Source organism: Aythya ferina (assembly GCF_964211825.1).
Source record: "Aythya ferina genome assembly, chromosome: 5".
In the NCBI taxonomy this organism is placed as follows: Eukaryota; Metazoa; Chordata; class Aves; order Anseriformes; family Anatidae; genus Aythya; species Aythya ferina.
The window spans coordinates 34619506-34636851 of record NC_140301.1 but is presented as its reverse complement, the minus strand read 5'-3'; the positions used below and the strand labels follow the sequence as shown (position 1 = coordinate 34636851).

The window sequence follows — 17346 nt, the reverse complement described above, 5'->3', positions numbered from 1 at the left end:
TAACTGGTTGACTCATATATCTGGATATTTCTGCTGTAGACTTACAGACATCCAATTTAAGGGTTAAACTCATTTCTCATTCATTTCTTATGACATATGTTAACCAGATTTGCTTGATAAACTACCGCTTCATTATGTCATTCCTGTTCCTTGCCTCCACCTTGCACCAGTAAGTTTAAGCAGTTCACCCTGTCTTCAGTAGAGGGTTCATTTTTCACCTATTTGTTCATACATCATAATTCATAACCTAAAATAGAAACATTAGGTGGCTGTATTGTGATGGCTCCCAGTGAAGGAACAGCCTCCTAATGACAGAACTGACACTGATTTAGGAGAAGGAACTTTTCTCTGGTACATTGATTCCAGTGTCATTCAGGAAATAGATGTGATCACAGTGTGCTATGCCACCAGAGAGCAGAGCTTAATCCATTCAGTTTGATTTCTCTAAATGATATCTGGTCACAGGAGTAAAATCTCCAATTCAGTCTGATAATAAGGGAGTGATAGTACCTGTATTTCCTCTAAATAACCCTGAATTTTCATGAAAAGGAAAATTAGCCTCAAAACACTGGAGGAAGCAAGAAACTAAAGAAGAATCATAATGAGAATGTAGTCTCAGCTTGGCTCTTCCACTTTCCACTTCCTTTTTTTGTGCAACTTGATAAAAGCCCACCTTAGCTGACACATGAACTATCTACTTTGTAAATGTCACCATTACAGGTGTTCTTTGTGCTCCAGTAAAGTAAGCTCAACATTTTTAATATTTATATAAGGAAAAACGTATGAGCCTGGCTATCTTTATCCTTTCATTTCAGCACACCTGACTATTGTGAAAGGCTGTTTCAAAATGGTCCAAAGGCAAACTGTGGGACAAAAGCAAACAAGAGAAAAAAAAATGAAACATTTTCCACAAAACAGACCATGTTGATCACCAATATAAAAAAAATGGAAATGTAACCTCTAGATTTGTGGCATGATATTAATAGCAATATATCCTTCTCTTAACGGATTTTTAATATGCATTCTTTTTTTTTTTTTTTTCCTTGCAGAAAATAAGGGAGTAAATCAATGATCCCATCAAAGAAAACAGTTTTTTAAGTGCTGAGCATTGTTCTGAAACTTCTAATACTGACGACATCACCAGAAGAGAGATTGTTTAACTACAGGAGATTATTAGGTTTTCTCAGTACTTAGAAGGTGATTTGTCTGCAACACAAGCACCAATTGAGAAAAAAATATCTGTAAAACACGTTGACAGGAATGGATTTCAAAGAGCAGAAATGTGTTACTCTTAAAGGAGTGACAATTTACCAGCTTAGGTTTCATAGTACTAAAGGGAAAAGGTCTTTGAAGTATCTCTTGGATACATAAATTTTCTGCTCTTTCTGTCATTCATCCATGACTTCCTTGTTGTCTATTGGGTTTGTTTGTTTGTTTGTTTTCCTTATTCTTTCACAGAATCACAGAATGGCCGAGGTTGGAAGAGACCTCTGAAGACCATCTAGACCAAACCCCCTGCCAACCAGGATCACCTACAGCACATTGCACAGGATGGCATCCAGGCCAGTTTTCTTCCTTTTAATGTCCTGCATAATCCTGGATATATATTTTCCCTGATATTTAATGAATATTCTAAGTTATCCCAAGAAGATGACTACATATTTTCTAAGTTGCAGAACATTTCTCTCTTACTTTTGAACTGCATCACTAAGACTTTCTTGTAGCCCACAGGGGTGAGAAAACACTCTCAGAAATTATATCTGGAATATATCTTCTAGTACTTAGACATCTATGTTGTCAACTATTGATGTTTATAGATGTTTATTGCTGTTTAAATTATTATCAACCATTTGTTCAATAGTTTCATAATTTATTCTCTCCTCATCTCACTTGCATAACTGCCACTGTGTTAGTACCAACAGAATTTGGTTAGGCACTGAGGCAGAGCTATGAAACTCTAAGAGCTTTAGCATAACGCCACTATCTGTGCCTATAAAAGTGTTAAATAAAATCAATGCACTGTGCTAACAAGACCCAGTGTAATAAAAACAGGAAAAGCTCTTAAGCCTGTTTTTGAAGACATCACTGCTGATTCTGTGGTTTAAAGGAGGAAAGTGCTTCATATACTCAGCCAGTCAAAGATCTGGGAAATGCAATTTACCTCATATTCTAAAACTTGAGTTATTCACAGGAAGTATGGGAAACTTGTAACTGCCATGCAGCATAGGAGGATACACTACCATTCAAGCAGCCAGTCTCTACAGAGGGTAACAGTGTGATGTAGCTTGCTTTGAATTTTCTTCCTTCTTTCTTTTTTTCTGTTCCATTTTCCCAGATGTTCTAAATCAGCACTTCCCTCCACAACTTCAAACATTTAAACGAGGAAGTGTTGGCAGGTGTCTTTAATTATAGTCAGACTGTCTTTAGCAGCCTGTATCAATGCCATCTGAAACATTGATGTTTTCCAGGGATAGTTTAAAGAGCTTGTAAAAATGTCAAAGCTTTAAATTAAAGAGTTCCCTAGCAAACACCAGTTTACATATGAATTCACTCACATTAATTACTGTTACAAATTCAAAAATGCCCTTTTGTATTTGTGAATGCAAAGTTGTTTAAAAAAAGAAAAAAAGTATATGATGGAAAATATTTTACTAAGAAAAAAAAAAAGCTATCAGTTTTTCTAGAATTTTAAAATGAAACTAGTGTAAACCACTTTGCATTTAACAATATCTTAATCTACCTACTACACAAGAATATAGTCTTAATTTAATTACACAATATGCAAATTATTTTGAGAAAAGAAAAAAAAAAAAATTTTGGTGCATATGTAATCTCTGTAATCTTCCAGATAATTTATATTAATCAGTTTCAGATCTCTTGTGAGGTAATGAAAATGGTATTTTGTTAATTTTCTCTCTCTCTCTCTCTCTATATATATATATAGCAGTAGCTGCAACAATTCATTCACACCAGAATAAGTTTCCTACATCCAGACCCATAAGTGAGCATTTCTGTTGCCAGTGCAGACCAGCAGCAGCAGATTCCTTGCTGTAGTTTGGGCTGACTCATGAGTCAGCCTGGCCAGCAACATAACACTCCACCTGAGTTAGTCCAGTGTACACAACACTCCTAATTAAAGGGTGTATATACCATACACTTCAGCAGCCTCACTTCTGTTGAAGCTTTCCAAACTGGGGGGGCCTGGATATGTTTCTTCCCTCAAAACATAAACTTAAAAACACTGGTCTCAATGGTTTAGAAAAAACATCCCACAGTAGATGAAAATCCAGGGGTAAAATTCCTTTTGACTTCAACAGAGTCAAATTTAATATAGTTTTAGCTTTTTTTTTTCTAGTTCCACCCAAACTCCACTTCTTTTACAGCACATTATAATAATATTATTCCACCTATTGAAATATTGTCCTGTAGATTAGAGCCTGTCTACAGATTTTAGATTAAAGGGCTGTCTAAATCATTACTGAGTATCTGTGGAAAGCTTTTTTTTTTCTTTTTTTTTTTTTTTTTTTTTTTTTTAATATCCCGTTTTGGTGTTGTTATAATGAGGCAATTCAAAGCCAATACACAATTCTGAGACTGAAGATTTATTTTAACCTGCATGATAAGAGGAAATGGGATAGGGAATGCACTGTGACTAGAATGACAGCTTTCATGGACTAAGAGCAGAATTTGAAAAGAACAGAAGCTATTTTATCTATAAATTTTATTCAGCTTTACAGAACAGAACTTGGTCTGAAACTCGAAGAAAAAGTTCCTCAGAGCTTGACCTACATAAAGAGTAAGGAATAACAGCACACTCAATAGATGATGTGCAATAAGCATATTATATTACCTGAAGAGGTATTATCAACTAGACAAAGAACATGAGGAGAAAAAATAAACTAACAATAACAAAAAAATCTTAGCGATATGTTTGGAAATTACTCAGGCATCAGGTCAACTAGAAAAAACAGCAGGGCACACTTAATGAACTGTGCAATGCTCATCTCAGGTTGTACCTTCTGAGCCTAGAAGTGTTCAAAAAACATGAGCACAGCTCTTCCAACTCCAATGTTCTTCATGAAATAATCTCAGTGAAGTAAAGTGAACCTTAACAATTAGATAATTTTTTTTAGGTACAGTGGCTAACTGGAAAACTTTTGAAAATTGGAAACTGTCCATAGGTGCCTTTCCTATTCCACAATATTTTAGAGAAAGTGTTTGGGTCATACCTAAAAATCATCATGTGTCTATAATATAACTTTTTAAGGAGGGGAAAAATATCTGGTTCCATTCCGTGGGCAGAATCTTACTTCAGTGCAGATCCTGGTAAGTTCCTAAACAGGCAAAGATTAAGATCATAGTAAAACTAAAATTGGGGAAAAAAATTGCAGGGCTTTATACATTCTGTTCTTGAAAATCTCCAGGGATGGTGATTGTACAAATTCCCTGGGCAACCTGCACTGCTGCTTGGCTATACTCATGGTGAAAAAGTTTTTCCTTACATGCACTCTGAAGCTCTCTTTTTTCACCTTGTGCCCATTGCCTCTTGTCCTCCAAACAACCACCACAAAAAACAACCTTGCATCTTCTTCAGAAGAACATCTTCCTATGTACTGGAGTGCTTCTGCTAGGTTCCCTTGAAGCCATCGCTTCTAACTGAATAAACCCTGGTTCCTCATCCTCTGCACCTGTACACATTGTCTGCATGCTGTTTAATGAGTGCTGAGCAGAGAGGGATAATCTCTTCTCTCAATTTACTGCTAGATCATGTAAATACATCCCAGTAAGCTGCTGTTCTTTGCTTCTCATGTTCAGGTCACTGACCCATGACAGGCTTTTTCAGGAAAACTGACCTGAAGCCTATACGGCTGCAAGGATTTCTTCCTTCTCGTGCACAAGTTAGGATTTGTCCTTGTTGAATATGGTAATGTTCCTGTTCATCTAGTCCACCTAAGGCTCTCTAGATGACAGCCCAGCCTCCCAGTTTGGTCTCATTTGAAAACTTTTTGGACAACATTCCTTTGCTTCGTCCACACTACTAATAAAGTTGTTGAATGGGATAGGCCCCAAGATAATTCCTTACTATTGGTACTCCATTTGTCATATATATCTAGGTAGAATACAACCCATTAACTCTCTACAACAAATCACTCAAAACACTTTTTTACTCATCTAGTTGTCCACTCAGGCAAACCATAACATCTCAGTTTGGATGCAAGAATACTGAGGGAGACAGCACCAAAAGCCTTGCAGACATCAAGGCAAATGACACCTTCTACTCTCTGCTCATCCATCAATTTCTTTGCTGCACCATAACTTGCAGGTGATGAGGCTAGTTAGGCATCATTTAGCTTTGGTAAATACATGCTGACAGTTCCCAATGATTTCTTCATGTGCCTAAAAATGTCATTCCATGAGGAGGGATTCCACTCTGGAGGGATTTCTGCATGCTTTCTACATTGTTTTCTGACAATTTTTAACACACATCATTCATTTCAAGGAAAAAGTGACTTTTCTAAATAGTTCACATGGTTATTTGATAGGTATTTTATATATATTTGATAAATCTTGTTGGATTCTTCTTTCCTTTTTTATTTCTTTTCTTTCCTATAGCGTATCATTAGCAAATTGGCAAATATTTTATAGAAATTAGAGTGAAAATAAAAACCAGGTCTATGGATATTCATATTTCATTAAGGCTACATGTAATTAAGTGTGGCAATCTGGTGATAAAACCTTTAAGTAATGACTCATAAAGAGATAAAAATGAAGCATGTGTTTAATCAGTTTGCAGCCTTCCACAGAAGCTGGCATAGCTCAGGTGCTAATGAGACATCTGCTCATCTGCTGTTTAGGACACCAGAGAAAATATGCAATTCTCTTATGATAAAAAATAAATAAAAATAAAGAATAAATAAAAAACCAGTATGTTATACAAGACAGTAATACTGACCAACAAATCTAGCTTTATTCTCAAACTTTGATAAAATTTTAGAGTAGCAATGTTCAAGAAATCATGTATTTTCTCTTACAACTTTAATTTGCACTAGAGACAGGTAACCCAACACTAATTTTACCAAATAACATGAATAATAGTGCTAACTTGCTGAAGGATCCGTAAGCATCCACTATCCTCTATAGCTCTGTTAATGAAAACCTAGCCACCTTTTGAGAACTCTTAGGTTGTCAGTTCCCCAGAACAAATCAGAACATTTTTGAAAAGAAAAAGGGAACATCTCATCTCCCAGTTGTGATAATGGCCATGTTAGTGAGGAACATGGAAGTGAGGAACATAGTGAGGAAGTCAGAGAAGCCTCTTTTTGTCCTGGACCTCCAACTTGAATATGAAAGGCAAAAGACAAAAAAAAAAAAAAAAAAAAAAAAAAAAAAAAAAAAAAAAAATTCTGTATTTCTATCTTTTATGCTAATGCCATACACTTGTCTGAACTTGCCTTAGGAATCATGGGACTGCCTCACCTCAAGCCGTCAAGCACAGGTTTTGTGCATTTTGATAGTTTAATTTAAGCTCTCCAGTACAGAAAGAGGGAAAAAAATCTCTTATTAAAATGAAAGAGACTATCATGTACTATAAGGCTTTCAAAAGACACTGACTATGGATTGGTATGCTTCTTTCCAGCTTTTATGGGTCACTAGGATCTTACTAGGACACTAGATCTCAGAGTTGTCTCTTTCATCCTTTTTTCCCCATCCATAAAGTCCTAAGAAAAGCCCCCTAAGGAGGGGACAAAAAATAAATAAAATAAAATATAAAATAAAATAAAATAAAATAAAATAAAATAAAATAAAATAAAATAAAATAAAATAAAATAAAATAATAAAATAAAATATAAAATAAAATAAAATAAAATAAAATAAAATAAAATAAAATAAAATAAAATAAAATAAAATAAAATAAAATAAAATAAAATAAAATAAAACAAAACAAAACAGGACTTCCAGATAATTTCTTGCTTTCTGGTGGGACCTTAATGTATGATAACTTGTTTTTCAATTCAGTCTTTCCATATGCAACAGTCACTTTCTCCGAATTTATCTTGGCTATAAACATTTTCTTCACTTTTAAATGTAACTATCTTACACCTTCCCAAAGGAAGAAAACCTCCACAATATGGACAAGAACTTATCCTGAACAGGGGACTACTGATACCCTTCAGAGGTGGTAGGCTTAGGTATTACTGAATATTTACAAACATACACTCTTGTGTACTGTGCATGAGGAATTTTGTTGTTTACACATGGAGACTACTTTCCCTTCATGGCTGCAGACTGAACATTTCTTTTTAATTTATTTTTTCGGTAATGAGTTGTAAATGGAAAACATCGTTTAGCAATGTAGTTCTAATATGATTAAGTTCTCCTTCTTCAAGAATTCATCTTCACAACACTTAAGTACTTAATCAATGAGTGTTTTGACTCCTTTTACATTGGAACTGAAGGATGGAGACTTGATTTATAATTTAAAATTGCATCTGAATGGGTATCCCTTCTCTGAACTGTGAAAGACAATCATCTTTCTTAATGATCGTTACACCAAGAAATGGTAACATGCCGTCGTTTCACATCTCCCTTGTGAGTTTATTAGATTTATTCTTGTCTTCCTTTAACAATACTAATGTGTCATTTACATATTTATACAAAACTGTTGGTTTACATTTTGCTAATTTTATAGCCTTTTCTTCCATATCTTCCATAATGATGTCTATTAAATTTAAGAATGAATTGCTCTCTTTTTAATAAATAATTTTTTTAATAAATTTTTAAATAAATTAAATAGACTGATTGTTCACTACTTCTGCAAAGTTTCAGTCTGCTAATGGAAGTCTATCTTGAGGCTTATGTAAAGAGACAGTTAATGTCACAGCTTCACATAACATTTCTATTTGAGGTGACTAGTTTGTTTTTAAAAGCCATTGCTGCTTTACAACAATGTGACACATTTAGGAGGAAACATTTAGGATATATAAAGGCTTGGTTTTATTTTCTCTTCAAGTTGCAAGAATTCATAGTAGCAGTACCAACGCTAATGTTATGTAAAGACCAGACTCCTGCCAGAGGCTTTTTAAAACAGGTAGCTTTGGCACTGGTGGAAGATATCAGAATGGAAGAGGATGGTAACAGCAACATGTCTGCTACTAAAAAAGGTATTTGAGAAATTTCTATTGTCAGTTCCTCCCCCCATCAATATGCTTTCATCCTATTTGATGCAAGGGTCAATTCAGTTCAGAAAAATACTGTGCTCATTACAGATGCTACTACTTACAATAGAGCCTATTGATGGAAAAAATAGACTCATTCTGAGTCTCACTGTTGAAGGACTAAGGATAAAAAAGCTAATCAGAACTATGAGAAGAGTAGCAGCCTTCAGAGTAGCCTCTCCTTTAGAGACCTGGGTACTTAATACACCAATATAATAGAACTGCTGAATAATTCCCACTAATGAGGAACCTAGACTTTCCTCCTCTTTTCTGCAGGATTACCTGGATTTAGATACTCACATTCATCTCTGACTTTAGTAACACTGAATCATCCCAAAAAAACTGTAAGCTGAGAGGCAACAATAGTAAAAAGTAACAGGAGTAAGATAATACAAGTAAAAATAAATAAATAAAAAATCACATTTGCCACAACCCTTGGTTTCTCCCCAGTTTATATATCATTACAAACATTGCTCTTTTTCAGAGGACACATGAGCACAATGGCAAAGAATTAAAGTATTGACATTTTATAAGTTAATAAAAGACCTGAAGATGTTAAGGGCCAATAAGGTGATTAAGGGACTGGAGCACCTCTCCTATGGGTAAAGAATGAGAGAGCTGGGACTGTTCATCGTAAAGAAGAGAAAGGCAGAGAAGGGATGAATGCAGTGAGTACTGTGTGGCAAACAGGTTTGTGTTTAAGTAGTTCTGAAAGGCTGTGAAATAAATATTGCAACATGGTTTGCTTCAACCACTAGGCAGGAAGAACCTGGTCAGTCAACTGAGAGAGCTCTGAGTAGTGTGGACACAGTCCATATACTCCTGTTGATAGGGACCAGGCTTTGTTCCCTAGATCAAGTCTCAGAGATGCTATGAGAAAAACAGCTACATAATTCTGTTTTAAATTATCAGGATGAAAAAAGATTCTACAAACCTTCAAAACAACATGTCGATATGATTCCTTCAGTCAGACTTAGAATTTAGAAAAATATTTGATATATACGTAGTTATAAGCCTCTTAAGCAGAAAAGGATCTAACCACCAACAGACATAAGATCTAAAAAGATATGACTGATTGCTTGTATTATTAGTAAATCATGTGACTGTTTGTTCACAAGATAACTCTAAACAAATTAATGTTCATTCTGCATTCCTTTTGGTAATATATTCTTATGAGGAACAGACCCTCTCTTGTGTCTGTATTTGTGTGTGTGAGCGTGTATCAACAAATATTGCAAGCCACTTTCAGTGAATAAAGAAATCCAAGAACCTGATGCAAAAAGATTGGTTGTGGTTGAAGAAGAAGAAAAAACTAAAAATACTCAAAACCAGTTTATATTTCTGTCCCGTTTTCACAGAAAATAACATAATATGTTCCAGTTGCTCCTGGGTGTCATTGAAATTCAGATAGTGAAGATGACTGGAAGAAGGTAATAAAATAAAAGAAGCAATCATATTTAATATTAATAAATTGGAAAATAAATTTATCTTATGTGTTAAATATGTTGTGCACAACTGTCAACAAACTGTAGAAAGTTACATCTAGAAAAGTTTGGAAATTTTTGTATGAAATAATCTTTTTATCAGGAAGAAGCGAACTGCAAGCAACGAAACATTTTTCACAGTCATAACACTTTTGACAAGTCTTTCATCATGAAGGTGACCCAAATCAAGGATGGAATTACTGTCCAGCACCAGAGAGAAAAATACCCGGTACTCTGATAGCCAAAGGTCATTGAAGTCATCAGTGTGGGAAATCAGGTCAGAATTTGAATTTGCCAAGATATTGACTTTCAGCGCCAGCCAAAATGAATGCTCAGATCACGAGTTTGGTATGCAGAAGATCTCAGTTTCAGCTCAATCTGGAATGGGAAGCATTTGGAAATATTAAATGCCTTATCAAGATTACAATACCCTGAGGAAATGTGGCCCTTTCCCAAGGAAATCTGCTAAAGAGATAGAAATGGATTTCAAGTGTCCTGAGTTATACATCCAATTCCTTAAAAGAGCCATTCTCTTTCACAGCCTTCATTGACTGTGACTTTTGACATTGACTGTTTCACAGTCTTCATTTTAGCCTGTTTTTCATTTTTATCTATCAGTTTCAATGTATTTTGCTTGGCTCTATTGCTTTTTTCAATCTAGACAATTGCTCTCCTTTTCTCGTATCTCCAGAATGTCTGCTATCTCCAAATGTGGCTCAGTCTGTGCCCTGCGTTCTCAACAGGATTCATACTCAAAAGATACTTTTGCATAACATACTGAATTGCACAAAATGACTTACATCTGGTGTATTTACTTTATATCTTTCCCACACAGGTAGTTACTGATAGTCTTGAACAAACCTCCCACTTAAATGAACTTTTTCCACTTGTTTTCTTATAGGCATATATCAGTTCAATTGAACAATGTTTTTTTAGCCTTTTCGTTCATTTTATCTTCTATAAGTTCTGTAACATTTAAGTCTGTGAAAACCACAAGAATATGAGAATGATATTTTTCCTTTTATGTTTCTTGTCCTCCTGAAGTTAAGATGTCATCCTGATGACAGTTTGACAGTGTACCTAGAGCAGCAATGCAATCATTTGCCACTAGCTTCACAAGCTGACAGAGTTGAACTACCTGGATCTATTATAGAAGCTTCTCTGAGATGTTTCTACTTCTACAGTTCTCTGTTATGCTAATATAGATCTGATTTTTTAAGATTTGGACCAGTCCTTGAAAATCCTTTGGCCCTGTGTTTGAAACCAAAAATCAGTGTCAATTTAGCCATCCTCTTCACAAGCACAATGTTGGTCAGGCTTTTCCAGAAGTAGTTATTTCTAGTGCTACTGTGATTTAACCTGTCAAGCAACTAAGCACTATACAACCATTTCAACCATTTGCTCACAGCTGAGTGGGAAGCAGGAGAGAATCAAGGGGAAAAACAAACAAACAAACAAAAAAAAAAAACGCAAACGTAACCAAAGTAAACCTTCTGGGTTGAACTAAAGACAGATTAATAGGAAAGAAAAGGAAGGGAAAATAATTATAATACTTATGTAGCATAATAAATGCTACACAATGCAATTGCTCACAACCTGCTGAGCAATGTCCACTCAGACCTTGAGCAGCACCACCACTACACACTCCCTGGCCAATCCCCCCCAGTTTTATTGCTTAGTATGACATCCCTTTGGCCACTTTGTGTCAGCAGTCCTGGCTGTATCCCCCCCCAGCTTTTTGTGCATGCCCAGCCTCCCTGCTGACAGGGCAGCACTAGTAGCAGAAAAGTAGCAGAAAAGGCTCCATGTAAACATTGCTTTGCAACAACTAAAAATTGGTGTGTTATCAACATTATTCTCATCCTAAATCCAAAACACAGTATCATGCCAGATACTATGAAGAAAATTAACTCTATCCCAGCTGAAGCCAGGACAGGCACAAAGCAATCAAGAGGATATTTACACGATCCACTCAAAGCTGAAAATTTCTTCATGACAGATACAACCTCTAGATAACCTCCAGAGTGGGCTGGAAAAATAATTTGAGGTATGTAGAACTGCTATCCAGACAGAAATAACTGATTCTAACCCCCAGTTAGCTCAGATAAATCTAACCCACAAATTTGTTCCATTGCAATCTTGTCTCCCACAAACTAAGACAAATAAAAACATATACCTACAATGATTTCTTACAGTAGATACATATCCTTGTGAGTATTACAGTGGAGATCAGGATCATTTAAAAATCTCATTTAACCACTACTCTTTTCTACTCACACAGGTTAAAAAAAAAAAAAAAAAAAAAAGGAACATCATTTTAGGAATTGTGAATTCTCCTTCTTTTCCCATTTCAGATTTCAGAAGTGCATGGTAGCACATACTCTATCAGCTAAAAAAATTACAAAATTTATCTGATCACTGATGGACATACTGTTCTGTTTTTTCTCTTTTTCTATCAAGAAATACTATATTTCAAGGAAAAACTCTCTTTCTTGTGAACATGCATGCTACACACTGCCAAACAGTAGAGGAGGATAATATCATATCCTGGAGTAAACTAGGCTGATGATATGACTATCTCCATTTGCTTCTTCCACAAGTCTAACATTCTTAAAATCAGTGCTTACTGTCTCTGAACACATGAAGTAGCTGTCCATTGTACTCCTGCCAAACAAAATTATGGACAAAATTACAAAATTAAGGACAAAAAGATGTAAAGTGAGGAGAAGTCATCTGCAGCTGACAGTCAAGGGATTGTTTTGTAAGACACCATACATTTGCAAATGAAATTTTTACAGTTCTCACTCTGCAACAGACCACAGTTGCACATGTTCAGCATCTCATCTTGCCATGTGTGAGCAATTGGTTATTTGAAAATTAGGCCTTATTTTTTTCCCCCTCCATAAATTGTCTCTGTTAAGGCTTATTATAACACTACACATAACAGCCAATCTTCAGCTGTTGAGGGAATGGAGAAGAGGAGACGGGTATAAAAGAGAAGCAGCTTTAGCAGAATCTCTAAAGGAAAAGAGAGTTTACGCTTCAGAGGCAACATAAGACAGCTGTGGAGACAATCAGAGGTAGGCACATATTCCTGGAAGGTAAGAGCAGCACCTCCCTACTGGGACCACTCAGCGCATTTCCCCACCATGTGCCCACATCATGTGAAGGAAGCACAGACAATGCCAAAAGAAATCATGACTGCCTTACAATTGGCTGATGCAGGTGCAGGTACTGGACCCGTCATATGCTCTTATTCCTGTCAGTGCAAAAGAAACACGAAGGCTGTTTCTTGGTTCTTCTTTTCTCTGTTCCCTGTGGTGGTATCAGTTTACACTCCCAAACCCCTCTTGGTGCTGCAAAACCCATTCATTCTTTTTTCCATACATATGAAAAAATTGGGGTGAGGGGGAAGGTATCACACTAGGCATGATGCTAGGTATCATACTAATGACTGGCATACTTGGAGGTTAAAGAAATAAAACTGAAGAAGTTATCTTTATCACTGTGACCTTTGAACTACAACACACTCCCGGCAGACTAAGTATGAAGAGACAGAGAGTACATGGGATCCTGTCTTACAGAAAAAATTATTCATTAAACTAATCATCCCCCTCTCCTAATATAGCCTTAGGCACATACCTTAATCTCTTTACATTTCCCATCAATAAAACTCAGTATACTTTCAGCCTCCCTTGCTCTGTTCTGTTTATTTAGATTGCAAACTCCTGACAGCAGTCATTATGTTTTACACTAAATGCCCAAGAAAACAAGGTACTGGTCTTCATTAAATTAGACTTGTTATGTTCACACTGAAAATAGAATGGAAGCAATTAGTAGCAAAAATGCATGCTTGCAGAATTTCTTATAACTTCTACAATTGTATAAGTGAACTTTAAAAGAGCATCATGTTATGAATAAATCTAATTATTCTCTCAGACATTAACTAACCTGAATTTGTTCTTCCAGATGCGTTGGTATGGGTATCCTACTGCTCTGAAGATTCTGAAGAGAGTTCAGTTGATTAGCTCTGATTTATCTATAGTCTCCTTGACAAAAAAAAAAATAAATTAAAAGATCCAGATTAAAAATTTCCATGCTCAACCAAAACCTCCATTCATTTAGTCTACATTTCCACCAAAAAATAGGTGTGTGAGGATACATTCTGCAGTTCTGGCTGCTCAGTTAAGCATCCCAGCCCTCCTGATATAATACTCCTTCTGGAGTATTATGAAACATTTCCCTGCTTAGCAAGTCAGACAAAGACAAATTCTAGGCTTTTTGGCTAACATAATACATATAACTTTAAACATTAATATGCAGATTCATTCATTTTTATTAATATCCCAGACTGATAAGTGCCTAAAACAAATAGTTATTTACATAATATTTGTGCTCAAATTTATGTTATAAATTCTTAAAAAATATTTCTGTTCTTATATTAGATTTGAAATTCCTAGTGTCAAGCTCTTTGGTTTTAATTTTCTTTCCTAAAATGGTTTGATGGATGTTTTTTCTCATATATATATTTGCTATAAGGCATTAGTTTATTGTAAATAATACAGCGTTCAATAATACAAAAGGCTTCAAAAATGTTGATGGATTTTCTTGAAATATCTGTGATTAAAAACAAGTTTTAAGTTTTTGGGTTTTCTTGTTCCTTGTTTGTTTTTAAACATATTTCAGTAAATTCAAAAATAAACATTAAAAAGTCTTAAGCAGCTGCCTTAATCCCAAGGTATAATTTTTTAAAATAAATCAACTTGAGATCACAAAGTTTAAAAGAAAAAAAAAATAAATATGATGTCCACAGATGCTTTGACATATGTGGAGGAGAGAACATCCCAGCTTTTTGGACCATTGACAAAGCAAGTCATTACATATAGGTGAGAGTTTTGCCTTTGATACATCATGTTTTTAAACATGAATACTGTTTATATTGCAAGCTGCAGATGGAGACAGAGGGATCAAAGCTGTTCAGAAACTGATCATTATTTCCAGGTATTTTTTCCTTTCTTGTTCTGTTTGCTTAACCTGTGTGTTATTAGCATTTCCTTTCTTGGTTTGTTGTTTCTTTATTCTGGGTCAAAGGCTGTTTGATACTAATTCAAATCTGTTTGGATTTCTCATTTAAAAGTTTGTTTCTTTTTACTTTCCCTGGGCACGTTTCAAGTCAGAGACTAAAGATGAACATGGCTGTGCCTAGTGCATGAGGCAGACCTTGTGTTAAAAAGAGAAAGGAAGGACCCAAGAATAGCTATGGACTTCATATGTATAATATGTATAATATTACTATAAAAACAATGTCCCAGAGACAGTAAAGACCAACAGTAGCCAGGCAAAAAAATATGATTCAAACAAAGAAGAGAGAAGGAGGCAGAAAAAAAAAAAAAAAAAGGGGGGGGGAGAGAGATAGAGAGAATGAGAGAGAAATGCTGAAAAGCAGGAGATTCCAAGCAAGGAACACAGAGAAACAGTACTGCAACTTTACATCAAGTTCTATATTTTTGCTAAAAAGCAAAAATATATAAATGCTTTCATAAAGTGTTTTCATATTAAAATGGATATGGTAGTCTCCTTCTCTTTTCTATTCCTTTTGTGTTTTGTTTTGTTTTGTTTTCCAAAAAGAAAATTTTTGTGCAAAAGAGATGTTTCACTTACAGGCAGAAAGCAATGAAAAATGAGGACTGAAGTTTGTATATGTCTTTATCATCACTTTGATTTCGTGGGTGAATTTCAGTTATCCATTCTGCCCAGACACTGGTTTACATACTTGTTGATTCTTTTATTGATAGAAAGTTCTTTGTGAGAAATAGCAATCTGCCTTTTTATTTATTGCTTTCTATACTCTCTCATTTTCTTTCTTTGTAAAAAGTGGTATCAAAATTTTCAGTTTCCTCATGCAGAAATATTTCCAGTGACTAATCCTGTTTGTCACAAGATTCCTGCAATTTCCTTTGCCAGGCAGAATAAAACATGGGCACAACATATAGTGACAATGAAAAGTTGCTAACGGAATGAGGGCATATACTATACTTAGCTGGTTGTGGATAGCTACAACATCTAACTAGAAAAATGCATACATTCTGTAAATGAACATTATATTCAAACCTGGGGATGGAAGAAATTTGATTATGATTATTAACTACAGAGATTGCAGAGATTGTATAATGTAAATTCTAAGCAAGTTAACCTCTGACAGTTGTATAAACCAACTACATAAAATACCATTCATATGGTCTTGAAGAAAGAAGTAGAGCTAAACAGTCAGTGTATGTTCTTGTGAAGAGAGGTAACAGGATTCAATGAATTTTTTAATGGAATTAAATATCTTCACACAGTAATTTACTGCAATTTCAATATTCTGTCATGGCATTGACTTATACAAACCTATGCCTTAGGAAGCTTGTAAGCCTTTTGTAACACTCAAGACAATTTATTCCCCAGCAAGGATCAAATTTATGAAATATATTTCTACCTCAACATTCTGAGAAGGATGGCATAGTATAAGATGCTAAAAAAGACACTGGATTTGCCACATATCCATAGTACCCGAAGGTTATTACCACATATGCACATTATTAGAATGAATATCCCATTACCAAAAGTTAGAGATATCAAAGTCAGCAAACCAGCAACATTTATTTTTATATCTAAGTGCTTCGGTTTTAGGTATTATTTTTCCTTTTGGCCAATACCACTGCACAAAACATTCCTTTCCCACCAGCCATTTGAAAATATGTTGCCTTTTGTGTAATCATGTATTTTTATCTAATTTCTGTAAACTTTCTCAGAAAAAATAAAATAAAATAGAAAAGAAAAAACGTGGTTTTATCCAAAGATTTTTTAGTGATTGAAAAGGTATGTTTTACATTAATTTGAGAATGTTACGAAATGCATTTTGAGATTGGAACATACAGGACTGTCACTGCCCTGACACACAGAATGTATTTTGCAGACAGAAACCATATAATATTGGCCATGCAAATCTTTGGTTTGTGCTTGTACTAACTGTTTTTGCATCTCATTACCATAGGAAACATGCTGTGGAAAATTGCATAAACAATATAACTTGTGGTCCCAGAGAAATTATTCAAGCAGGCTCACAAACAGTGATAAACACTAGGAACAAACATCGTTATCCAGCATTCTGGTCCCAAATGGAGCTTATATATCTTGAAGTGGCAGGTTTTTTTACTGTATAAGAATCACATGACAGAAGAAGGCTAAACATCAGGAGCATAAAACACTAATTGCTGACTCTGTGCATTTGTAAATGAAACACAGTAAGCAATATTCCCACTTAAAATACTCATGGCTTGTACTGACAAGTTTGGCAAGTTCTTTTTGCAGTTATGTGCAGTGGTCTTACATATATTTATATGCACAAGAAGGATGTTGATCTGTTAGAACACATCCGGAGGGCCATGAGGATGAAGAGGGCTGGAGCATCTCTCCTATGAAGAAAGGCTGAGAGAGCTGGGGATGTTCAGCCTAAAGAGAAGGCTCTGGGGTGACCTTATTGCAACTTTTCAGTACTTAAAGGGTCTTATAAAAAAGATGGAGAGCAACTTTTTTCTCAATCAGATAATGACAGAACAAGGGGGAATTGTTTTAAACTAAAAGAGGGGAAATTTAGATTAGGG

General features: G+C 35.2%; 1 protein-coding gene across 2 annotated transcripts in view; it reads right to left on the bottom strand.

Moving 5' to 3' along the window:
- The window catches only part of LOC311437157 (uncharacterized protein), a 146440-nt gene that overhangs the window by 15761 nt on the left and 113333 nt on the right, over positions 1-17346 (bottom strand). The window contains exon 7 of one of the 2 annotated variants that reach the window (XM_084520069.1): positions 13652-13749. The exons of the other annotated variant lie outside the window; for it this stretch is intronic. The gene's annotated coding sequence lies outside the window, so the exon portion shown is untranslated. The remainder of the gene's footprint in view (positions 1-13651; positions 13750-17346) is intronic. 2 annotated transcript variants of the gene reach the window in all.